Source organism: Mirounga leonina, unplaced genomic scaffold (assembly GCF_011800145.1).
Source record: "Mirounga leonina isolate KUSES-001 unplaced genomic scaffold, KU_Mleo_1.0 Mir_86, whole genome shotgun sequence".
Lineage (NCBI taxonomy): Eukaryota > Metazoa > Chordata > Mammalia > Carnivora > Phocidae > Mirounga > Mirounga leonina.
In genome coordinates, this window is record NW_023270830.1 from 65,683 (window position 1) to 93,088 (window position 27,406).

General features: G+C 39.7%; 1 long non-coding RNA gene across 3 annotated transcripts in view; it reads right to left on the reverse strand.

Annotated features, from left to right (window-relative positions):
* Positions 1–9,249: 9,249 nt before the first annotated feature.
* LOC118002909 overlaps positions 9,250–27,406 on the reverse strand; it is a 197,579-nt gene continuing 179,422 nt past the window's right edge. For 2 of the 3 annotated variants that reach the window (XR_004677216.1, XR_004677218.1), the window contains one exon: positions 9,250–12,999. This is a non-coding gene — a long non-coding RNA (uncharacterized LOC118002909). The remainder of the gene's footprint in view (positions 13,000–27,406) is intronic. The other variant, XR_004677217.1, reaches the window with a different exon arrangement.

Below are 27,406 nucleotides of genomic sequence, written 5' to 3' on the forward strand. Positions count from 1 at the left end.
GGAGGTAGTCTTCTATGTGGTGTTATTTGAAGAAATCTCTCCCCGCCTTGTCACTAACACCTGACTCCCACAATTACAGAGATGGATGCCTTTGGCCAGTGTGATAATATTCCTTTGCAGAAGCAAAAGTCTGAGCTGTAGTCACTGTTAATACTGTGGTTTATTACTTTATAGGGTCTTTTAATAGAAAGTAGGTTTCTAGAAGAGGGGAAACTGCAAGAAAGCACTGAAGACTTTCTTCATAATTTGCCTAAGGTCAGTTTCCCTCCTTGTGAACCAATTCCCCAGTAATTGTTATAACCCTTCCCTCTTCTTCAGGAGAAGAGCAGATCACTTTCCACTTTCATTTCATACATTCCTTTTCCATTTAATGATGTATTTGGCAAATTTGCCTCATTCAAATAATGAAGAAAATTGGTGCATTAAGTTATCACAGAACAATGCAAGCAGCTACACAAAAAAGCCCGCTAATAACAGCCACACGGCTAAAACGAACACAGGAGAGATTTCTATTCTGTTCCTTTTTATTCTATTCACATTTATACAAAGAAATACAGTCCTTAGCCCTAACACAAAGTGATAATAGACACAGCAGTTCAATTTGAGTCTGATAAGGGCAGATTCAGCCACAGAATCCCAGTCACCTCTGACTCCCCCCGCGGCCTCTCTGGCCTTGCATCAGCCACCTGGTCTGATGGACTTTTTCTTGTTTCCACCTTCCACCACCCGAGCCAGCCACCATTTGTCATTTACCAAATGGCCTCATAGCTGTCTCACATCTCTCCCCTTCCCAGACCACCAGGCACATACTGCAAACTCATCCTAAGACACAAGTTTTTACCACAGGGTTTCTTTGTAGATGTCTTTATGACTACTGAATCAAGCCCAGACTCCTCTGAGGCATTCAAAGTATTTATGGTCCTTCAAAATGTGTCTCCACTAACTCCAATAATATATATCATTCATCATTCCTTGGCTTCAGGGAAAGAAGCCCTCTGTCTTTCATATTCAAAGCAACCTTTGCTCAAGCTATCTCCCGCGCCTATACAAGGCAACCATGGATAGTTGTGCAGGTGGTGCACTGCACAACTTCAAAAGGTGACATTTATATACAGTCTGCACAATTATAGGTGGGCAGCCCTGTGCCTAGACTTCTTTGTAAAATAATTTCTAATTCAAAAAGCTGTATGAATTACATGAGAGAGAAACATTTACTTTATCTGTGTTCAGTTTTCTTTCATTTATAAAAAATTTAAGAGAATAACATTGATACATTTAAAACATATGGGCTGGTATCTGGTATGGATGTATTCCCTTCCCTCTCACTGTTTTTACTAACTTTATGAGGTCACTTGAGAAACTGAAAAAGTTCAAAAAAGTCATGTAGGAGTCTTTGCTCCTAAATCAGTTACTTTAAATCTCTGGCTGTCTTTTTGGGAGGAATGGGAGAATGCACTGACCAAGTGAAATGTATCCAAAAGCCCTTTGCTCAGAATCATCTTCCAGGGGTTGTCAGCTCTAGCCTGCATTGGAATCACCTGAGGAATCCTTAAAATGACTGATACCTAGGTCTAAACCCAGATTCTAATGTAGCTGTCTAGAACATGGCCTGGGAAGTGGGTTTTTTAAAAGCTTCCAAGGAGATTCTACTGTGCAGCCAAGGATAAGAACCACTATCTCTATACATGCCATACCTAGAAATCATTTGATTTCTTAACATTTCTTTTTTTTAGGATTTCATTTATTTATTTGACAGAGAGAGAGAGAAAGCTAGCACAAGCAGGGGGGAGCAAGAGAGGGAGAAGCAGGCCCCTGGCCTAGCAGGGAGCCCAATGTGGAACTCGATCCCAGGATCTGGGATCATGACCCGAGCTGAAGGCAGATGCTTAACTGACTGAGCCACCCAAGCGCCCCCAACATTTCTTATTAAAGATGTCCATCTCTTGTTCCACCCACTTCCATGTTAGGATACTAGCAATTCACACCTTGATATCATTTCACTTTAGTGAGATTACATGTTTTCCTCTTTGAGATATAAAATTTTGAAGGGGCAAGATAGCAGCAAATAATGAAGAGAAACAAAAAACAAAAAAAACAAAAACAAAAACAAAACAAGTTCTCTCCCTAGTTCAGAATAGCTATGAAAACTCCTACTCAAAGGGACCCCAGGATTTCATTTACATCCCACTTCAAAACCCTCACATTCCTACTGGTGATGAATTTAAATACACACAGGTTGGATCTTCTTCTTAATTAAAAAAAAAAAAAAAGAAAAAGAATGAACCCCCACCCTCAAATCCATTCATCTTAAACATCTAACACAAGAAAACCAGAACTTATTGTCTTATACTTTATAGCCACCAAAATTTCTCACACGTCTAGAAGGGTGTGAGGCCACTGCACTGAAATAGAAAAAATATTCAAATTAAGACTCAAAAAGCATGGTTTGACTCCTAAGCTGATCAGCTACTAACCTTTCTAAGACTCAACTTCCTCATCTATGATAGGGAATTATGGTAAGGATTAAATACAATATTGTAAATAAAAACTCCTGGAACATATCAGCCATTCAGGGAATGCTACAGAACTGAAAACTCTCTAGGCAAGGGAAGAGAATTAACTCGTGTCCTGCCTCTGATGGACTGCTCCTACATACATCTAACCTCCTGAGACCATAGAAACTGATGACAATTGTTGCTCACTGATAGTTCATGCTGACATTATTTTATTTTTTTTCATTGAAGTATGGTTGACACACAATGTTATATTAGTTTCAAGTGTATGACACAGTGATTCTACATCTCTATGTGTTATGCTATACTCACCACGAGTTTAGCTACCATCTGTCACCATAAAATGCTATTACAATACCATTGACTATATTCACTATGCTGTACCCTTCATCCCCATGACTTACTCTTTCCATAACTTGAAGACTATACCATGCTGACATTAAACCCATTTTTTTAAGTAACAAATCCCAGTAAGACTTCTCTAATCAAAATAATGCATTTCTTCAGACTTTTCTCACTACACTCACTTTCAAATCTTTTATATTTATTACATCTCTCTAAACTCTGTTTTCATGGTTTCTTTCAAACTGTGAAGTCTATGATAATCCTCATTTTCCATGCTACTATTGCTAATTAAAAATTATATAGATGGGGTGCCCAGGTGGCTCAGTCAGTTGAGCATCTGACTCTTAATTTCGGCTCAGGTCATGATCTCAGGGTTGTGAGATAGAGCCCTGCATCCAGCTCCATGTTGGGTATGTAGCCTGCTTAAAATTTTCTCTCTCTCTCTCTCTCTCTGCCCCTCCCCACTCTTCCCCTCTTAAAAAAAAAGATTACACAGCTGGGCAATCTGGTAGACTTATTGGGATACATTGACAGTTAATGTGCCCATCCTGAGCTCTAAATACATCAGTGCATGCGGCTAAGGTTCATGCATACCCAAAGATTTTCCATAGGAATATGTGTCAGAAGCTACCAAGGTTAATTTTCCCACGTCTTAACCATGAGTATTCACATGCATAAAACATGTGCTAGATCTGAGACTTTTAGATCGCCTCCCAAAATCATGATGAAAATATATTAACCATTCAACAATCAAAAAGTATTTATTTAGCACACTTTTTGGTGAAAAAACTTTTTCACCAATAAGCACCATACTGAAGCCACACTCCCAAACACTTGACAATGAGCATCCAGTTTCCCTGAGAAAATACCTTCTAAGGAATTCACATCAACCAAAAAAGAGATTCCAGCTACAAATCTGGGCTTTGGGAAAATAAAAACAAATTAACATCTTTATATTTATCAACAGAAAACTCAGCTTTATTTTCCAGTTTCCTGGGATTTGGAACATGCTTTGGGGTTGCCAATTTAATGGGCATTTCATGTGAGTTCTGTTCCCATATAAGTACAAAAAACAATGATGTTGGAAAAATTAGTACCAGGTTACATTTACTTGCATGATATGTTCCAAAATTAAAATATATCAAAGATACTGAGAAAAGTTGACAGTGGTCTAAAGCAGTAACTACTATCCTGTCCTGGCCTTGATTTGGAGAAAGGCATAAATTTTACCCCATGATCCAACATATATATGTAATATATGTATATACCTAACCAAGTTGCACAAACAGTATTTATCCTTACTTCAAGTAATTCTATTTCATTGTTTTAGCTCTTTAATTCCTTAAATTGATTTCACAACACACTAATGAATTGAGAAAACAGTGCTGTTCTTGGAAAATAGCGGTCTAAAGGGCAAAAAGAAAAAAATATCTATTCTTCCTCCCAAAGAAAGATATTTGTTCTTCAATCTTAAATTGGTACTTACTTAACTTTAACTTAAGATGTGTTAGAAATCAGAAACTGCCCGAAGATGGTAAAATTGAATGTTTTAGGCTGTAGCCCTTGGTCATATTAAGACCAGAATCCTCCAAGCTCCAAACTGTTGATGTCAGAATTTTAGTTTCATTCAGAGTTCCTTTTATCGAGATTTTCTGAGAATCCTAGGGCATATTTTAGATGTGTCCAGGAATCAACCCTGGCTGTTGCTCACCGTCCTGGCCAGCAATCCCCGGACTCCACAGCTGCCACTTTGGTAGACCTCTGCCACCTCAAGCATAGCTCAGCTAGTTATGCTCCAGCAGTGGAGGAAAAAACACTCTTTCCTCTATACCTGTTGTACAAGGGGAGGGAAGAACTCCAGGCAGAGAGTCAACTAAGATGGGTCCTCCAAGTCACACTCACAACCTCCTCCCCTCACTGAGTCCCCATGCTGCCTGGCTGGGGGCTCAGGATGGGCTCCAGGGCCAGAAATACACTTTACCACAAACTCCACTCCCCCCCTCACCCATATTCCCTCCTGCACTGGGACAGACTCCTTGCCCCATGATGAGGGTGAATTCTCTCCCAAGAGCTCCATCATCCCAGGACTCCCACCACTTTCAGTCCATCAAGCCCATCTGATATGCAAACCTCAGCTATAGATAGGATTCAAGCCATTTTCCCAGCAAGCCCTCCAGACCCCATGTAAGTCACTGGGTATCTGGATCCACTCCAGATGTCAGGCACATCTCAGTCTGGATACAGCCCAGTCGGAACATCTCGTAAACAAAGTCTCTGTTTAATGTTCTAACTTTGAGAACCAGGCCCAAATTGAAGAAACAGACACAAACTTTTTCTGGAGGTGGCTGAGAATACAATTTATCTAAAGTGGGTTATTTGGGGAGCTGATTCCGGCTAAGTCACATTAAAACTTCTATTTGTCATGTAGCCATATAATTTAGCCTATGCTAGTTAGTCTAAGCCTTGCCTCTTCCCTGTCATGTTTCCAGGAATACAAATAATATTCTAAGAAGACTGTTAATCAGAAAGCAGAGGTGCCAAATTTGCCTATTTAGTATCCAAATGAATTTACCCAGACGAGAAGTCTCAGTTAAAGTCAAAATCTTGTAAGGTTTTCGGTCTGGTTTTCATACACAGCACAGCTTCTGAATCCAAAAGAGAAGGAGGAGGAGAGGGGGAGTTTCTAAAAATGGTTCAGCTGGCTTCTCATAGTTCTTACTAAAGAATATCTGGAAACTAAGAAGTAAAATATGTGGATGACATTTTCAGCTTAAAAAAAAATTGGAGGGGCGCCTGGGTGGCTCAGTCGTTAAGCATCTGCCTTCGGCTCAGGTTATGATCCCAGGGTCCTGGGATCGAGCCCTGCATCGGGCTCCCTGCTCAGCGGGGAGCCTGCTTCTCCCTCTCCCACTCCCCCTGCTTGTGTCCCTGCTCTCGCTATCTCTCTCTCTGTCAAATAAATAAATAAAATATTTTTTTTTAAATGGGAAAACTACGTAGTATAATATATTGCATCATTTCCATATTTTAATCTTAAGGTTAAATGTTTTTATTCACTCTCTACAACAATCACTTCCCCACCCCCCAACATGGGAACTTTATAATAGTGCTTTGTAGTTCATACTGGGGGTTACAATAAACTTCCCCTAAGAACTTGGAAATAAGGTTGGTAAGTGTAGCCTCTGATGAATAAACTTTAAGATCAACATAATGACCAGAAGATAAGCAAAATTACCTTTAAAGAAAAAGAGTGTTCAAGTCTCAAAGACCTAAGCATATGCATATGGAAGAAAGTCATTATCAAAGAAGGAGTCAGACAGAAAAGTGGGGAGGAGGAGGAGGACCAGGCACAGCCACTTACAGAAAGAAGTCACCTGGACCCCCCAATTCCCACCCCATGCAGATTCTCCTATGCAAGATCTCCAAGATTTCTGAGCTGCTCAGATTCTCCCTGATGAGAAAGTAACACCCCAAAAGTACTTGGGCCTTGATCCATCCAATGCCTCTGTCCTAATTCAATCCCCAACAAGCAGCCTTCCTTATGTGACTTCCAGTGGAAGCCCTTCTATGAGGAGAGAAGACACTGACCGTACAGAGTTGGACTTAACCACAAATGTGAACTGAGCCCCTATCAAATGCCTGGCTCTTGTCTTAGGCAACAGGGATAGAGTGGAGAATTAGACATTTGAGGTCACTGGGGCTAACACAGACAAGTAAACAAATAAATAAGATAATCATAGCTAGTTATAAGAACCATTAATTAATTAATTAACTGAATAATGAACTAGATAATTGCTGGGAAAGGGGATGGGTATTTCAAGAACAAGGGTCAGGAATAGCTTTTTTGAGAAAGTGACATTTAACATAATTGTTAAAATGTCCCTATTACCTAAAGGAATCTAGAGATTCAATGCAATCCCTATCAAAATACCAATAGTATTTTTTACAGGATTAGAACAAATAATCCTAAAATTTGTATGGAACCACAAAAGATCCCAAATAGCCAAAGCAATCTTGAGAAAGAAGAACATGGTTGGTGGTATCATAATGGAGACTTCAGGATATACCACAAAGCTATAGTAATCAAACAGTATGATTCTGGCACAAAAACAGACACATAGCTCAATGGAACATACTAGAGAGCCCAGAAATAAACCCATGCTTATATGGTCAATTAATCTACAACTAAGGAGACAAGATTGTACAGTGGGAAAAAGACAGTCTTTTCAATAAATGGTGTTAGGAAAACTGGACAGCTACATGCAAAAGCATAAAACTGGACCACTTTCTTATACCTTACAAAAAATAACTCAAAATGGATTAATGACCTAAATGTGAGATCTGAAACCATAAAACTCCTAAAAGAAAACATAGACAGTAATCTCTGCACATCAGCCTTAGCAACATATTTATGGATATGTCTCCTCAGACAAGGGAAACAAAAGCAAAATTAAAGTATTTGAACTACACCAAAATAAAAAGCTTTTGCACAGCAGAGCCTAAATTCCTTTGGAACTTCCAATGTGCCTGGAGCTTTATGAACAAGAAGAAAACAACAGGAGATATGGTCAGAGAACCAAACAGGTGCAGAGCCACAGGAAGAGATTTGGGTTTTATTATGGCCAATGGGAAGCAAGGGAGTAACATGACCTGATTTAAATTTTAAAAGATTCCTTTGGCTCCTGTGTGGAGAATTAAGTGCAGGGTGGTAGAGGAGGCTCTAAAAAGAACCCAGGCAAACAGTCATGCAGCCTGTCTAGGGCGAGAGCAGTAGTGTTGGGGAGAAGTGAATGGCTTTAGGTCATATTTTGGAGATGAGCCACGGGACTTCAACAAAACAAAAAGGCAACTTACTGAACAGGAGAAGATATTAGCAAATTATCTATCTGATAAGGGGTTTGTAACCAAAATATATAAATAATGTATACAACTCAACTCCAATAATAATAATAATAATAATAATAATACAATTAAAAATGGGCAGAGGATCTGAATAGACATTTTTCCAAAGGAGACATACAGATAGCCAACAGACACATGAAAAGATGCTCAACATCACTAATCATCAGGGAAATGCAAATCAAAACCACAATGAGATATCACCTTACATCTCTCAGAATGGCTAAAATCAAAAACATAAGAAATAACAAGTGTTGATAAGGATAAAAGCAATCTGTCATGCACTGATGGTGGGAACATAAACTGGTACAACCACTGTAGAAAACAGTATGAAGGTTCCTTAAAAAATTAAAAATAGAAATGCCATTTCTATTCTTTGGGTCTTGACCCAAAGAAAACAAAAACACTAATTCAAAAGGTATATACATCCCTATGTTTACTGCAGCATTATATACAATAGCCAAGATAGAGAAGCAATCCAAGTATCCATCCATAGATGAATGGATAAAGAAGATGTGGTGGGGCGCCTGGGTGGCTCAGTTGGTTAAGCGACTGCCTTCAGCTCAGGTCATGATCCTGGAGTCCCAGGATCGAGTCCTGCATCAGGCTCCCTGCTATCAGCAGGGAGTCTGCTTCTCCCTCCAATCCTCCCCCCTCATTCTCTCTCTCTCTCTCACTCTCTCTCTCAAATAAATAAATAAAATCTTTAAAAAAAAAAGAATAATATGTGGTATATATACATAATGGAATATTACTCAGCCATAAAAAAGAATGAAATCTTGCCATTTGTGACAATATGGATGGACCCAGAAGGCATTATGCTGAGCAAAATAAGTCAAAGAAAGACAAATACCATATAATATCACTTATATGTTGAATCTAAAAAACAAACAAGCAAACAAACAAAAACAGAGGCTGAACCTATCCTGAGCATTTTCCAAAAGCACTTTTCAACTGATTTTTTTTTTTTAGGATCTAACCTTATGTTTATTTTTATTTTTTTATTAAAATATAATGTATTATTTGTTTCAGGGGTACAGTCTTACACAATTCACAGCACTCACCATAGCACATCCTCCCCAATGTCTACCACCCAACCACCCCATCCCTCCCACCCCCCTCCACTCCAGCAACCCTCAGTTTGTTTCCTGAGATTAAGAGTCTCTTATGGTTTGTCTCCCTCTCTGGTTTCATCTTGTTTCATTTTTCCCTCCCTTCCTCTATGATCCTCTGTCTTGTTTCTCAAATTCATCATATCAGTAAGATCATATGATACTTGTCTTTCTCTGATTGACTTATTTCGCTTAGCATAATACCCTCTAGTTCCATCCACATCATTGCAAATGGCAAGATTTATTTTTTGATGGCTGCATAATATTCCACTGTGTGTGTGTGTGTGTGTGTGTACACCACATCTTCTTTAACATTTCATCTGTTGATGGACATCTTGGCTCTTTCCATAGTTTGGCTATTGTGGACATTGTTGCTATAAACATTGGGGTGCAGGTGCCCCTTCAGATCACTACATTTGTATCTTTGGGGTCAACTGATTTTTTAAGTTCTATGTCCACACGATGATAGAGAAGACCATGATGACAAGACAGAGCAAGCAATGTGAAAGGGAGTGTGGGGCACAAAGACAAGTTAGGTGAGGGTAGCTCCTTTTTTTGTATGTTTGCCCTTCACCAAACACAGCACAACCCCTGCCCAACTCTCTCCTAGGCTTGCACCTCCAGATGTTAGAACTTGGCTGCGCCTCTGCCTGACTGCTTGATGATGATTCAGACTCTGCCAGGCAAAGATAGAGGAAGAAAGTTGCTAGGCAGAGGGAACAGGAAAAGCGCTGAGGCCAAGAACTAGCCTAACATTCCTTTGGAACTTCCAATGTGCCTGGAGCTTTATGAACAAGAAGAAAACAACAGGAGATATGGCCAGAGAACCAAACAGGTGCAGAGCCACAGGAAGAGATTTGGGTTTTATTATGGCCAATGGGAAGCAAGGGAGTAACATGACCTGATTTAAATTTTAAAAGATTCCTTTGGCTCCTGTGTGGAGAATTAAGTGCAGGGTGGTAGAGGAGGCTCTAAAAAGAACCCAGGCAAACAGTCATGCAGCCTGTCTAGGGTGAGAGCAGTAGCGCTGGGGAGAAGTGAATGGCTTTAGGTCATATTTTGGAGATGGAGCCACGGGACTTCTGGATAGACATATGCATGGGTTGGGGAGTCATATCTGGGCTTGGCAAGGTGCCGTGCCTTCCACTGAAATTAGAAAGATATGGGGGCAGGAGGAATTAAGAGCTTTTCAATAGGCATATTTGGTTTGAGATGCTCACTTAAAGACACAATTAGAGATGTCAGTTAGGCAGCTGGGGTTCCTGGGAGAACAGGGATAGATATATAAATTTAGGAATTATCTGTACCTGTATGGTCCTTAAAGCCATGGCATTCCCATCCCTGTGATGGTTATTTTTTATGGAAATTAATAAACTGAGTTATGCACCAAGGCAGTAGGAGCCAAGGTGGGACACCCCATGGCAGAGGGCTGGCCTTGCCCAGGCTGGGCCTTCCCCTCTGCTTTGCCACACCCCTTAATTGAGAGCCCCTTCTACACAGTTGTTTTGTTGTTTTCACATATAAAACATTATGCCCAAGTTCCCCTTCTATTTTATGGATCAATGTGGAGATCTAAGAAACTGACATCTATTTAAAAATCTTTTAAATGCATCTAGGTGCTTGACTGAATAAAGAAATATTATACAAAAAAAAAGGGGGAAATTAAACCAAGCAGATTAGGAGACCAAAACTAAATCCTTGTATAGATTAGGCCTCAGTTCACTGACCAGAGTTCATTGACTTTGGGCTCAATGCAGAAGGGCTCGATTATTCCAGAATATTTGAGAACATAATGGAAAATGCTGGTTAAGTCACTTGATGTAATAAATTGAAAAAAAAAAGTAATGACAGAATCCCTGAAAATAAATTAACATAAAACAATTTCAATTCATCCCTTTAGCAGTCATTGATGAACTATTATGTGATTACTATGCTGAATTCCTGCCCTTCTGGGGCTCCTCTTTCAGCAGGGGAGAGAGACCACATTGTGGAACAGGGCAGGATGGAGGCAGGGACAAAATGCTTTTGGACTAAGGAGAGAGGATGACAGACAGTTCCAAGGAGAAAAAGACAAGCAAATCGCCCTAGAGGTGATTTCTCGAACACTAACCATAACCCTGGTTAATGATACCAAAACTTTACATGCCAGTTTGAAATTTAAATTTAAATTTGCATGTATTACTGATGTAATTAAGTTAACAGACACATTCATGTTTTTAGGAGCCCTTAGCAGCATGTTTAGTGGAGTCTTCTCAAGATATTTCCATTTCCTGCCCCCCAAATTCTCCTTTAATCTTTTACCATCTTTTCTGAGTAAATCTGAGAGATTTGGGGGAGCAATAGTCAATTTTCCTTACAACCCCAAACCCTGTATTTACTTACTTACTTATTGACATGTAAGTGCACTTAGGGGGAACAGAGGAGAGGAGAGGTGAGGTGGAGCCCCCTTACTTCCATTTCACTCCAGCCTCGAGGAGTGGGAGAGCTGCTCCTTTGATTAAAGGAACCCTATATCAAGGACTGAGACACACCATTTCCTGTTGCCACAGTGAAGAAACAGCTCGGCTTGCACTGAAGCTGGTTCCTGGCCATCTCTCTGTTACCTTTTTGCAACTTCTACTTCCCAAGATCCTGTGGAAAGACCACACAGGCCTGCTCAAGCTGGGAGAACCCAAACACCTTGCTATTCTGGCTTTGTTTTCTCTCTCTCTCCCCCCAATTCTCTTTTTCCCTCTCTTGGACACTCTCTTCAATGCGGCAGCTGGGCTCAGGACCTGTTGAACCAGCCTGAGAAGGCTACGCCAGCCATGCTCTAGGCTTTGGGGAACATGCTCTCTCACCTTAACTGCCCATCCTCTCTTCTCACACTGATGGCTGCAGACTACAAACCATTTAAGTGTTGAGATCCAAGAATCTGTTTGGTCTTTGGTTTCAGATCATTTAGGGTGCATGAGCTTAGGTAAAAGAATTCTCCTTAGGATCTCATCTAACTCACTAGAAATTTCCATTAGGGTTTGGGGCCAATGCCCAGACTGGCTATAAATCTGTCTTGCTTTGCTGGTCATTAACCTGAGTGTGTGTTTGCCTCAGGGACCTGGAAGAGAGGAATGACTACGACAGAACAAGATTCACTGTGCTTTGGGGTCCCTAGGCCAAAACCTTTAGTAATAGCACTCTTTACTAGCACCTCTATTTCATTATTAACAAAAGTCAGGCTTTTCAAGGGCTCTAGAAGCCACAGATATTTTTTTACATCTGAACTCTGAATGAGTTGTTAGAAAAGCACCTTTGTTCTGCATGATGCATTGTACCTGGATGAAAGGACTCATTCTAAAAGGAGAACACCGCCCTTCCCCTCTCATGCCAGGATCCACTCTTTGCCACAAAGGCGGCATCAACTGCAACAGAAGATAATAATCATATACCATACTCACAATCACAGCTCAGTATGATGTTTTACCTGCGAGAGTCTTTTCATTAAGCCTTTTTATAATACTTTATTCTCAAAACTGATTTCTATGACACTGCACCAAAATGCCCTTCTCTTTCCCTCCTTCTCCGCATTATCCCCTAAGGTCAGTTTGATTCTAGATGATCAACCCATGAAGTAAAATCAGGAAAGAATGAATTCTGCCCCTGTGTATCAAATCTGCTATTCTGTTTTCCTTCCTGGAGGTTTCCTCATTGCAAGTTACAGAACGCAGGCTCCAGGTGCTACAACCTTTTTCAGACTTCTGTCTAGCATGGACCTAAGTCCAGAGACCTTCCTTACCTTTAGCTGAACTAGATGCACATCCACATGCTTGCTGTCTGAGTCCTGCTGGACTGAATAGGTTAGGTCCCGGACCCTCTCGGAGGTCATCCGGAGCCAGGTCTCGATTTCAGGTAAGTGGAGGACAATCTTCCAGTCAGCCCCGGTATGCAATGGAGGGGGCTTTTCATACTGCTGGTCAGAATCCATGTCCTTCATTGCCTCTCCTCCCTCACCCTCCTCCACAGTGGGTGTCAAGTTGATGGCCATGGGTGAAGCATCAGTAGCCATGGGATCCAGGTCCTGTGACCTCAGTGGGGAAAGTGTCACGCTCATGGTTAACATGGAGAAGTCTAAACCTCACTTCTTTCCAAAACAGCTGAAAGGCAAGAGGAAAGAAGAAAGCAGGAAAGAGTCAGACAAGATTGCCAAATAAAGAAATGATACTTCGCAGAAGAAACAGGATTTCTAAATTAAGCCAGATTTCTAAATTAAGAAACCATAGCTCATAGCAAAAACAGAAGGAGGTGTTGTGAGTTTCTACATAGTAGCCCCAAGACCCAGCATATAATAGGAATGCAAAACCATGTGGTATTGCCTACCTCACCATCCATTCTCTCCTCATTCCTTACTAATAAAATTCTGATTTTCAGCTGTGCATATTTCTGCAAGAATTTAAAACTACATTTCCTATCTCCATGGCTTCTAGGTATGGCCATGTGACTAAGTTCTGACCAAGGGGATGTAAGTGGAACTTTTGTACAGAATGCTTGTAGAGCTGCGTAAAGGGAGCTGACTTAATCAAGGAGGGGCCTTCTCTCTGCCCTTCTATGTCTCCCCCTTCTTCTAGCCTGTAATGTGGGCTTGATGGCTAGAGTTCCAGTTGCTATCTTGGACCAGGAGATGCTCTGGGGTATGCCAGTAGAGGAAGGGAGAGCAAGGTGGTGGGAACATGGATCCCACAGGTAACAAGGAGGTACTGTATCAGTCCTCGCCTCTGCCCTGAACTTCTCTTACTGAGAGAAAAACAATATCTGGTTGTAGCCACTATTACTTAGGGCTTTTCTACTATAAGCACCTAAGCATCATTTTGGCCATTATAACCAATACATTCAATACATGGGATAAGCAGAGAGGGAACATGTTCTAATTAACAAAAACACTGAGCTGAATTCAGGGGAGGTTGCTCCTTTCTACGATATGTTATGTAAATATATATCATGTAGTAATTCCAAACATAAACTTTGCCAAAAAGTATAAATCATGTGGGTTAGTATATACAGTATATCTAATTAACTCTTAAATTACATTATTTGGCTATATTGAAATTTTGGGGGGCTTCTGGGATTTCAAGAGTAATAAATTGCTGTGAAACATACAACATTAAAATATTAACTAAGAGGCACCTGGGTGGCTCAGCTGGTTAAGCAGCTGCCTTTGGCTCAGGGCTCAGGTCATGATCCCACGGTCCTGGGATCCACGAGGCAGCCCCAGGCGGGCTCCCTGCTCAGTGCGGAGTCTGCTTCTCCCTCTCCTTCTGCCCCCCTTCCCCCACTTGTGCTCTCTATCTCTCTCTCTCAAATAAATAAATAAAATCTAATAAATAAATGAATAAAATGTTAATTAAATATATTTAAAACAACATAAGTGTAAGTAATAATAAAGTTGATAAACTTAAGAGTAAGCTCATTTACTAATGTAATGATCTAAGCTATATATCTTTCTTCTAGAACAGTTTAATATAAAATAACTTTTAGGATCTTGTACTTTAAACATTTTATAGAAACATTATTTTTAGTTTCAGGAGCAGGTTCTTCTACTCGAGGTAATGGGTTTCTTTTTCTTTTATTAGATTTTTCTGGTTCTACACTTTCTAGCTCCCTTCCCCAAAGATGAAAGGTGACTGAACAAAATATGAAATTAAATGTGGTTATCAGAAAGTAGCCTGTATTTCTTAGATTCTTAATATTCACTTAGTAACAATAGCAAAATTATTTTACCTACAAAAATAGAGGTGGGGGGAAGCTCCTAATTTTACCAGGAACATGTAACTTTCCATACAGAAATGGGCACAGAGAATAAAAAGACTTACTGAATTGACAGAAACCTTAAGAATAAGTTATTCTTATGATATATTATTTCAGAAGCCTTCCAATGCTGCAGTGTACTGCCCCCTCCCGATTTCTTGTACATTTAATTTTTAAATTAAATGATAAGCAGCTTTATGGACGAATTTTTGAAGGCAAAGTTATTTGCGAAACTAAAATGTCATAAAGTAGGTTTATCACTTTGGTACCTGCCTTAGGGAATGGTTTTAGGCTTCAACTCAGCAGCTTTCTCCACCTGATTGCAAGAGGGACAAATCCATACCCCACATTTTTAACCACACTTGCATACAGTTTTTTTAAATAATACTAAACCTGGCTATTTTAAAAAACCTGTTAAGAGATATCAGAACTCCAGGAGCAATACAACTCCAGGAAGAGTGAGCTACCATACTATTTATTCATACCCTGGCCTCAGACAGGCTCTGGTTCTGATTTCCCAAGCATTTTTAAATTTTTAATCAATCCACTGCTCTCTGGGGTATCTGTTTAGAATCACAGTCCCAGAGAAGGCATCTGATACACAAAGGTTAATAAAGATTTCCCGTGGAAGGTCACAGAATTGGTGATAAATGAAGACGACACAGGTGTTACAGTGGCTACCTCTTCTAAGAAACCAGACTCACCCAAAATCAGAAAATTAAATGCCAGGGTAACGTACAGTGAACTGTTTCAGCCAAACCCACTCACCCACTCAGACACCCAACCCCAGATCCCTCCCAAGCTCCCTGCACAGCTGAAAAATGATGCGTGGTCATTATGTTTTCTCTGAAACTCCTAAATCAACATAGGGCCTTCTCTGGAAGATACATCCTACTGTAAACTAAAGAACATACTAAAAAATTGGCTCAAAGCAATTTATGTGCCAACATACAACACTCCCATATATACCATCGGGCTGTGCACTAACCAGGCACAGGGCAGTTCTGTGTGGGGCAAGAGGCTCCACATTTTTGGGTCTCAGTTTCCCCATAGGTAAAATGACAAAATTTTTGGACTAGATGATGACTGAGATGCCATCTGACCATAAGAATCTGTGGGTTATTTATCCAGAGATCTCAAAGCCATTGGAAGCATCCTGCCTGTACTGAGAACTCTGTAGACACTAAGTGCTGGCCCTCCATTTTACCAAAGCACATGAACAGCATCAATAGATCTGTCCTACTTAATGGAAATAAAGTAGTACCATGCAAATGCCTTTTGTAAATTATCATTTACACGTTATGTGTCGCTAATTCCTCCCAGAGAAACAAATACATGAGACCCTCTCCCCTTATAGTTTGAAATTAAAGACTGACGATAAAGACGTGGTTATATGTGTAGAGGACACACAGAACAAGATAAAAATATTAAAAATGTAGCTGGTGTTCATCACACATGAGTAAAGGGTAAGGAAAACTTTCAATCAAGCTGCAAAGCAAAATTTTCCTGCATCTATAAAATTTCAACATGGACGTGAGGTTTCCATATTTAACTGACCAGACTGGAAACAAGAGAATTTCCATATCTCAGAGAAGTAAAGCAAAGCAGTGCCCTACTGAACAATTTCTGTCTATTTTCCCTCTCGTATACTTTTGCCACTGGGAAAGGAATATCATATGTGTCATAACAGCATAGCAAGCCTGGAAAGTGGCATAAAATTGGTTAATTATCTATTTTCATGGAAAGTAATTACTATAAACATTTAATTTTCAATTCTAGTAGCACACATTTAATGTACCATCCATGGATAACCAATCTCTACTTCTGATTTTCACAAAATCACATCTGATGTCAGAGATAAATTTATAATTTAAAGGAAAACTGCTTCATATCTTAGAGACCTATAGTAACAATCTTTGTGTATATTTTCCTGCCCCTATAAGGACTACTCAAGCTTGCTTTCCCATCAAATTAATTACTCCATTTGAATGCAAATAGCAGGAAATTCAGCACAAGTCTATTATATGTTCTTCTAAATACCATTAAGTTTTGTATTCTTCCTTTATAAAGCATCTTGCGAAAAGATTCCTTCCCAGTCACAGCGAAACTTTCTTTTAAAGCCAGCAGACAACTTCTGATGATGCAAATGAAAGCAATGACCCAGATGTATACAGGTGCCCACCCACTTCCTCAGGTTCCAAAGGTGTGTGACAGGGGTGATCAACCGGCTTTTTTGGAACCCAGTGACCTCCCCTTCCCCTCCCCCATCAAATGCTTAGCTGTGGCCACCTCTCCAGCATTAGAGATAATACCATCTTTATCCCAGCGGCTGTTAAAAATACATAAATCAAATCCTTTCCTTTCCACAAATCCAAAGAAGATTCGACATTTAAAGTACAAAACCTGCAAGCAGTAAAGATTTTAAAGCTTTTTTTTTTTTAATTTGTAGGAGGGCTTTTCCCAGAATACTCTATTTCTCATCTTATACAAACAGAAGAAACATACCATGAATTGCTTACTAACAAGGATTGGTTCTGCTATCTTCCTGACAGTCCACAGGTTTTTATTTGAAACCTGATGTGAGCAGAACGCATTTGACTAAGTCACATTTAAATCAGAGAGTGTTCTTCGACCAAGCTAGGAGACAAAACATGCAGCTACACACCCATCAAAGCTGCCCACCTCTTTCTCCCTTCTCTTGTCATTTTTCCCTCTTAAATAAAAGAAGTGAAAAGCCGGAAATCTGCCGCATGTACTCACTGTAAATGCTCTTGTCCCTAAAGGTCCTTCAGGATTAAGCGTCTGGCTCCTCCTTCTCCACCCCCCTCGGGTTCTCTTCCTGTGGCCAAATAAGATAAAGGCTGGTATCAGGGCTGCTCCAGTCCAGCAGGACACGGGCGAGTCTGTAGGGCACCAGCTTCCTATGCGCTCCGGAGCCTAAATCTCTTACACAGAGAAGGCTACTCCGCTGTCCCTATTTGGAAGCTTATGTATAAGCTCCAGGCCTGTGCAGTTAATAGTTAGGTCTTTTGCAAACAAGCCGTGATAAGTGAGCAGAGAAAAAGGAGACAGTTGCCAAGACAAGGATCACTATGGAAAAGAGTGTCCGGGTGGACAGAGCACATCCAGTCATGGTCCAGAAGAACCAAGATTATGTATCTAAAAAACAGAGCAATGCTAAAGCAGAATAAATTAATAAATTTATAAATAAGTGACTAGCACTACATTAACATAACCAGCTGACAAAGCCAATCTGAAGGAAATAGGTTCAAGTTCCCTCTCCTTTCTTAGGAAGAAACTGTTCTTTCTAAGTAAGAACATCATCATGTATATAGTTTGAGAGGCAGTTTTACCATCCATGTAAAGCAACCCCAAACCTAAATACTTACTCTCAATCTTTCTATGCTCTGCTTACTCCCCAAAAAACAAGTGAGAGACTAAAACATAATTCTAGCCAAGGTAACAGATCTGCTTGCTACAAAGCACATATTACAAAACTGAGATAGAGAAAATTGTTAGGCATCACTAAGTGTCCTTTTTTCCTCCATCTTCATTTCTTTTATAGTCTCATAATCATTCACAGAACCTATTCATAGAGACAATGAATTTTGAAAGGGAAGAAAAAGTTCCACTGGAATGTTTTCATTTTTGTCTAAGGTTAGCTCCCATGCTTTGACTGCATTAAGGAAAAATAAATAAGAGGTGTACCCTGTATCTGATTCCAGCATTCTAGAATCAGGCTCTGCAAAGAAAACACAAAAATAAGTTTAATAAATTGCTGAATTAAATGTCATGGCCTACCTAGATGAATGAGGCTCTAATTCATCTGGTTTTAAATCTTGTGGCCTGTGTATCTCCCTGGCCTCTTGCAAGGTCAAACACTGGGAAACTTTAAATAGCTCTAAGCTTTTTAAAGAGAGGAGTCCAACAGTTCCTGCCAAGTGGTAAGTTAGATTTTTACTTGGGGGGAAAAAGAGAGAGTGGTTTTTTGTAAGATGCTCCTAAGGAAGTTTCCATAAACACTGTCTGATTCCTTCTTCTCCTCAGCCCTCTACTCCTGGCCCCAAGGCCTCCAGCATTCACCTGGAGTAACAAGGTTTAGTGAGATCACTGCCATAACCCGGATTAGTCTCACTTTCTAATCCTCCTGCCACAACAGAGCAGCCTGCAAGCAGATTTTCATGAGAAGGACTTTAAGTGATGGGGGGTTGGGGGGGCGACATGTAAATAGTGGGGCCTTGACAGATTTCTGCAATTAAAAAGATTTTCTTGGTGTTATCACTGATGTTTCCTCTCTCTCTTTTTTCCCCTTTAATATGTCCTTTGTGCATGGCTGTGACCCCAGGCAGATGGTTGATTATATCCGGCTAATCACACAGAGACCTCTCCCAGTCTCCCTTCAATCATTGCTAACTCCCTCACCCAGAGCATAGGGTCTTCTGTCAGCCGTAACACACTTCATCAATCATCTTCCTTCCTCAGCCTCTCCTCCTTCCCCCCACCCCACCCCCACCCCAGATTATTTAAATCCTTCTCCTGTGGCACAGACACCCAAATTGACTCCTCTAGTCACCATACTTCCCATGTTTTCTTTCCCCCACCACAGCAGTCGGTTCCTGTCACTCAGAGATTCATTTGGCTATATCAACCAGTCAGCTGCAAATGGTGCCCATGGTCATGAGTGTGCAGACCTGGATTCAATGATGAGTGTTCATATTTCTTACTCCCACCCCAAGTTGCTAATAATCGTCTTTAAGCATTAGGCAACTACCTTTCTGTTGTTCAAGAAAATGTCTTGAGAGGAAATGGACTGTAAAACTCTAATCCGTAATCTACACAATTGTTGCTCTTGTCAATGCTACCAACACAAAGAAAATGAAACAAGATTCACTTCAAATCAACTGACATTACTGAGAATCAATTTTATATAAGGTGTTATGGGTATATATGACTCATTATGTTTGCCCTCAAGGAAATTATAATAGGGACAATTTCCCTCCCTCCAACTCTCCCCCCACCCCCGCATGCACGCAGGCACACACACTCACCCACTGATACCTATTACACAAGCAGGATATGAGCCAAAAAAAAGCCCTGTGAGGCTCCAGTGGATTGGGGTTCATCCTGAATGAAGGAAAGATAAGGAGGAATATTTTCTGATAAGGTAACATTTGAGATAGGCTTGTAAAAACAGGTATGATTTAGATGGGCAGGGATAGAAGGGACATGGGGAAAGAATTCCAGCCTGGGGGTACATCTCAACACCAAGAAGTTGGGAGAATCATCAAATAATTCAGCAATGAGAGGAAATGGGAGCTTGCTTTCCTTTAAGCATTTTGGAATTGGTAGAATCAGGTACCTCTGGAAATGGAGATGGAAGACTGTAGAGTGAAGAATTAACTTTACAAAAAGAAAAGTCTGACCTTCGTCCCAACTCCGAGGAGGTAACCAGAAACAGATAAGGCTCCAAGGTAAGTTGTGGACATAAGAGTACTGTGAAGGCCATACTATGGAGTTTGGAATGAACCTCACAGGGAGCAGAAACTCCAAAAAGAATGTGAATGAAGAGATATAGGATGACAGTTGTATTCTAAAATGGAACAGGAAAATCAATGCACGTACTCTTATTTACCAAGAAAATGAAAGGAGAAATCAGCATTAGGAGAGGATCAACATCCTCTTTTCCAAGTAGATTTCATTAATATAAAATGTAACCTTAAAAACCTCTTTCTAGACCAAAAAAAAAAAAAAAAAAAAAGGAGAGGAGATAGATAGAGGGACAGGGAGCCTACAAATCTGACTTTCAGATCAGAGTGATTAAAGGAGTTCTGTGCTCTGTCCTACCTACTCCATTAAATATAAAAGGAATTCTCCATTTTTAGTTCTCCATTAACCCTAGTATCATAGATTTGAAGTGGAAAATTTTTAGGGATTATTTTATGCAATGTTGTTACTTTTCTCCTGTTCTAAAATTATTTTTAAATTAATTAAAAACTAATGCATATTAATTCAAACATTGTAAAAATAGACAACGTTGAAGTTAAAAGGTTCTCTTCTATTCCTATATTTTCATCCCCAGTCAATAAGTGATAAGAGGCTATTTATCTTTTGTGACCTCGTTATGTAAAGTAGAAAGGAAATGAGCCCAAGCACTATTTATCTTTAAAGATTCTGAAGCCTAAATTAGTTGGTCTGTATTAATGCAGCAACATATAAGTGTTTGCTAACTCGGTGTTTATTTACCTGGTGCTAATAGGTATTCTACAAGAAGTTGCTACTGACAAATAAATTGAGAGTGTTCTGTGATTTCTGGTAGAGATAGCAAACTGAATATATGTATCTAATTTTGCTTCCTCTAGAAATCCCACTAACACCACTGAAGAGGGTTTTTTTATTTGGGATATTTTCTTATTTTTATTTATTTATTTATTTATTTTTTAGTGTTCCATGATTCACTGTTTGCATATAACACCCAGTACTCCATGCAGAATGTGCCCTCTTTAATACCCATCACCAGGCTAACCCATCCTCCCACCCCCTTCCCCTCTAGAACCCTCAGTTTGTTTTTCAGAGTCCATAGTCTCTCATGGTTCGTCTCTCCCTCCGATTTTCCCCCCTTCATTCTTCCCCTCCTGCTGTCTTCTTCTTTTTTTTTTTCAACATATAATGTATTATTTGCTTCAGAGGTACAGATCTGTGATTCAACAGTCTTGCACACTTTACAGCACTCATCATAGCACATACCCTCCCCAATATCTATCACCCAGCCACCCCGGGATTTTTTCTTATTTTAATATAAACACTCCAAAATGGGAGAAAAAACAGTTTTGGAAACTGAAAATTAGATGAACAAATAATAAATGCCTTAGCTGACTCAAGAAAGCTAAATCCAGGGGCACATGGGTGGCTCAGTCGGTTAACCAGCTGCCTTCAGGTCATGATCTTAGGGTCCTGGGATCGAGCCCCTGCTTAGCGGGGAGTCTGCTTCTTCCCCTCTCCCTTTGCGCCCCACTCCCCCCGCCACCCGGCTCCTGCTCTTTCTCTCTCTCAAATGAATAAAATCTTTAAGAAGGAAAAAAAAAAGCTAAATCCTAAACCAGCAGAGCAAAGAACAAAGAACCAACCTGACTTTACTTCAGAATCCTTTAAGCATTTTGGAATTGGTAGAATCAGGTGCCTCTGGAAATGGAGATGGAAGACTGTAGAGTGAAGAATTAACTTTACAAAAAGAAAAGTCTGACCTTCGTCCCAACTCCGAGGAGGTAACCTCTATATCTTAGAATTTCCAGAATGGCAGGAGTATTTTTGTTATTTATTGTGGGCCCCTCAGACCACTCCTGACAGTTTATGCTAACAAGGTTACTCAGGATGGGGACTAGCCAGACAGAAAGACCAACCATGTAATTAGAGGGCTTGGGCTTTAAGCAACCACCAGCGCAATCATTTAATCAATCATACGTAAGTAAGGAAGCCTCAATAAAAACTATGGACATTGAAGCTCAAGCAAACTTCCCAAGTTGGCAAAACTCCATGAGTATTGTCACACATCAATGACAAGAGGGCAATGCATCCCTGAGGATGTGGACGTTTTGTGGTTGGAATCTTCTCAGTCCCAGATTCCACCCTATATGTTTCCTCCTTTGGCTGGTTCTGATTTGTATTCTTTTGCTATATTAAACTAAAATCACAAGTATAGTGCTTTCCTGAGTTCTGTGAGTTGATCTATCAAATTATCAAATCTGAAGGAGTCTATGAGGACCCCCAAATTTATAATCAGCTGGTTTGAAGTAAGGATAGCCCTGAGGACCACTGAACTTGCAGCTGATATCAGAAGTCTTGGGCAGACTTGGCAGCCTTGGAGGACTGTGCCCTTTACCTTGAGTTCGGCTTAACTCTGGGTAAAGGGGCAATAACACATTGAGATTAATTTTGATTGAACAATGTTTAAAAATAAGTTAGAACTCTAAATCTTTCCTTACTTTGTGTTGCTGGGTGGTTGCTCCCACCCCCCAATTCTGGCAGAAGACTGGAGGTTTATTCTCCAAAAAGGATCAATCAAAAGGTCTGTGGACTTGGGGACAGTCATCAGTTGAAGACAGAAGTACCTTGAAAATGGTGGAGTGAGGGCTCCTGGGTGGCTCAGTTGGTTAAGCGACTGCCTTCGGCTCAGGTCATGATCCTGGAGTCCCGGGATCAAGTCCCGCATCGGGCTCCCTGCAGAGCAGGGAGCCTGCTTCTCCCTCTGACCCTCCCCCCCTCTCATGTGCTCTCTGTCTCTCTCATTCTCTCTGTCTCAGATAAATAAATAAATAAATAAAAATCTTTAAAAAAAAAGAAAATGGTGGAGTGAGTTAACAAATCATTCTGAGTGCTGATACCCTCCTTCCTGCCAGTCCTCTCTCCTAACTTGATTCTCCAAAGCCTTTACCCTCCAGTCAAGAGACTAGAGATACCCCTTCCAAGATATCTGATCAGTCCAAGAAGACAAGATAATAAAATTAGCACATCCAGATCACCCTACAGTGACATTCACAGTCAAAAGTCCTGTCCACATATTCAGAGCATTCATTCAGTATCCTAGTCTCCTACTTATAAATATGATCAGACACTCAAGGATTAGCACAGATTTAGGGAAAGGTCTAATATGGATAACAGGCCCAGAGTAAGCAATAAAAAACCTCAACCTGGGGGAAATAGGTTATGCAAGGAGAAGATGACTTGACTGAAAAAGAAAGATTATCAGAGATAAGGGGTGCCTGGGTGTTTCAGTCAGTTAAGCATCTGCCTTCAGCTCAGGTCATGATCCCAGGGTCCTGGGATGGAGCTCCACGTCGAGCTCCCTGCTCAGCAGGGAGTCTGCTTCTCCCTCTACCTCTCCCTCTGCGCTCTTTCTCTCTCTCAAATAAATAAATAAAACCTTAAAAAAAATAAAACTGTTAAAAAAATTATCAGAGATAAAATACTGTATCCATAAAACAAGAATGTTGTTTTAAAAAGAAATATTTTTGGAACAAAAAAGAACTTTGGAAAAATAAAAACATGATAGCAAAAGGGAAATCTCAATACAATGGCTGAAAATTAAGTTGAGAAAATCTCACAGAAAGTAAAGCAAAAAGATAAATAGACAGAAATTAGGAAAGAAAAGGTAAGATAATTAACAACCAATGTAGGAGGCCCAACATTTGGAGAACAGGAGTTCCTGAATGCAGAAGGAAAGAGAAAGGAAAATAATCATCAATGAAATCTTTTAAGAAATAGAAGGACATGAGTTTCTAGATTAAAAAGACCCACCTAGTGTTTGAAAATAGACAAACACTAAGGCACTTTATTTGGAATCTCAGAATATTAGGGAAAATGAAATTTGGGTAGAGGCATATACAAAGAATCATAAATTAGATTGCTTTGGATTTCTCAACAGCAACTCTGATATTGTGATTTATAATAAGAAATATATTTTTGGTCTATGTCCTCATTTCTGGCAGAGAGCTCCTAAGACTTGGAATTTCCTAAGCACAAAGCAATGGGAGCATCTTTTGTTATAGCAGTTGGCCTTTTGTCTTTGGTTCCCAAAATAGCACCAGAGCCATAAAGGTGAAAAGAGTACATTGTTCATAACAACCCTTTCAACCACACCTGAGTTTATGTTAATGAGGTGACTTTTGGAAAGCCCTTAAGGATGGGGTTGCTTGCCAGAGGAATCAACCATGATTAAAGGGTTTGAACTTTCAGTCCCAGCTCTCAATTTCAGGAAAGAAGATAAGGGCTGAAGTTGAATCAATCACTAATGATCAGTAATTTAATCAATTATTCCTATGTATGAAGCCTCCATAAAAACCCAAAAGGATGGGGTTCAGAGAGCCTCCAGATTGGTGAACAAAAACACATCCACAGAGACAGAAGCTCCTATACTCAGGACCCTTGGGGACCTCGCCCTATGCATCTCTTCATCTGGCTATTCATTCATATCCTACAATATCTTTTTTTATTATTATTTTTTAAGATTTTATTTATTTATTTGAGAGAGAGCATGAGCAGGGTGAGGGGTAGAGGGAGAAGCAGACTCCCTGCTGAGCAGGGAGCCCAATGCAGGGCTCGATCCCGGGACTCAATCCCAGGACTCTGGGGTCATGACCTGAGCTGAAGGCAGATCCTTAACTGACTGAGCCAGCCAACGCCCCTCCTTAAATATCTTTTTGTATTAAGCTGGTAATCTAGTAAATAAACTGTTTTCCTACATTCTGTGACTAGCTCTAGGAAACTATTGGGACTACACTGAAATAAAAAGGTTTTGTACATCAAAGGAAACCATCAACAAAAAAAAGGTGACCTAAAGAATAGGGGACTATATTTGCAAATGATATATCTGATAAGGAGTTAATATCCAAAACATATTAAGAACTTCTACAACTCAACACCAAAAAAACCCAAATAATCCAATTAAAAACGGGGCAGAGGACCTGAATAGACATTTTTGCAAAGAAGACACACAGATGCTCAACATCACTAATCATCAAGGAAATGCAAATTAAAACCACAATGAGATATTACCTCACACCTGTTACAATGGCTAAAATAAAAAACACAAGAAATAACAAGTGTTGGTGAGGATGTAGAGAAGAAGGAATCTTCATGCACTGTTGCTGCAAATGCAAACTGGTGCAGCCGCTGTGGAAAACAGTATGGAGGTTAAATTAAAAACAGAATTATCATATGATCCATGTAATTCTACTACTGAGCAGTAACCCAAAGAAAACAAAAACATTAATTCAAAAAGATGCACCCCTTGTTCATTGCAGCATTATTTACAATAGCCAAGATATAAAAGCAACCCAAGTCTCTAACAATAGATGAATGGATAAAGAAGTGGGGTGTGTGCGTGTGTGTGTACGCGCACGCACATGTGCCTGTGTATATAATGGAATATTACTAAGCCATAAAAAAGAATGAAATGTTGCCATTTGCAACAACATGGATGGACCTAGAGTGTATAATGCTACATGAAATAGTCAGAGAAAGACAAGTACCATACGATTTCACTCATATGTGGAATTTAAGAAACAAAACAAATGAAAAAACAAAGAAAGAAGAGACAAAGAAAAAAAGCAGACTCTTTTTTTTTTTTTTTTTTTTTTAGAGAGAGAGGAGGAGGGAGAGGCAGAGGGAGAGGGCGAGAGAGAATCTTAAGCAGGTTCCATGCCCAGCATGGAGCCTGACTCCAGGCTCAGTCTCAACCCTGAGATCATGACCTGAGCCAAAACCAAGAGTCAGACACTTAACTGACTGAGCCACTCAGGCGCCCCTAAAAGCAGACTCTTAAATACAGAGAACAAACAGCGAGGAGGTGGGTGGGGGATGGGTGAAATAGATAAAGGGGATTAAGAGTACACTTACCTTGTGAGCACTGAGAAATGAATAGAATTGTTGAATCATTATATTGTACATTTGAAACTAATATAACACTGTATGTTAACTATGCTTGCATATAAAAAAGAAAATACTCAGGAAATAGCCATACCATTCTATTGTTTGGAGACAGAGGTCAGTACCAAAAAAAATCAGTTAAAAGATGAAAAGTGATTGTCTCTGGAGAACAGGACATGGAAAATAAGAGGGTCTGGAGATTGCTGTTTGTCTTAAACCTCCGAATTACTAGACTCTTAAGTATTTGTTTACAAATATAACACTTAAAAATATCTAGATTAAAAAATAAAAGTTTCTTAATTGCAGGGCAGGGCTTTAATACTCTCAAATACACTGAGCATCTCTACATAGGGGTGCATTAACTCCCAAACTCATTTGAGTATGAGAATTATTATTTTTTGTATTTTGGTAGAGAATGTCACAAGATTGGGTGGGGCACTTGATTAAAATACTAAGTTTAAAATTGTGCCTACCCATCTCCTAAAACACCATAGTTTTTAATCCAAAGTGCTTATTATGACTCAGTTCAATAAGGTTTTCATTCAAATAATCCCTTTAAGAAAGAGCTGCTTCCTTGAACGAAATCTGATCTCAGGATAAAATCCACAGGTGATTAAGTGATCAAGTTGAAGGTGAGATTATTTTATTATTTGTTCCACAAGTAGATATATTCTGAAGTGAATGACTTCTATTTTTGAAGACAACTGAATCAGAGTGAAATACCAAATAACGACTTAAGCCAAATCTTTCAACTAATATTACATTTGTTTTTGCTGTTCAGGCTGCAACATGAGAACACATCAAATAACTACCCATACTGCTGTTCTTCCATAAACAGAAGGCATTTTACGGGTGATGAACTCTCATAAAGACCAGGATTTTCAAAAGCATTATTTCCTATTCACTATTATTTCCTACTCACCCTAACCTCCCAGACATGCAAAAGGGATTTTCTTTACAAAATTCTGATGTCAGATTAAAAAATACTAATGGGGGATGGCAAAGGCTCTTCATATCCAAAGATCTGACGTGATCAGAGATCTTCCTTCTGAATGTCCTTTATTACAGAAAGAATAATTAAAGGTCTGGCACCATGTCTGCTTTTCAAAGAAACACTTTCAGTGGGCAGAATCTTATTTTTTTTAAATATATTACAATGGTTTTGCTTAAAATGCATCACATTCATTAAGTACTGTCAAACATTTCTGCCCAACCAACCATCTAAATTGAAAGTGAGTGACTGATAAAATATTACTTGCTCTGACATGAATTAGTGTTTTGAAAAATAATTCCTAGAACAAATAAAAGTTGCATATCATGGACTTTCAAAGAAAAATA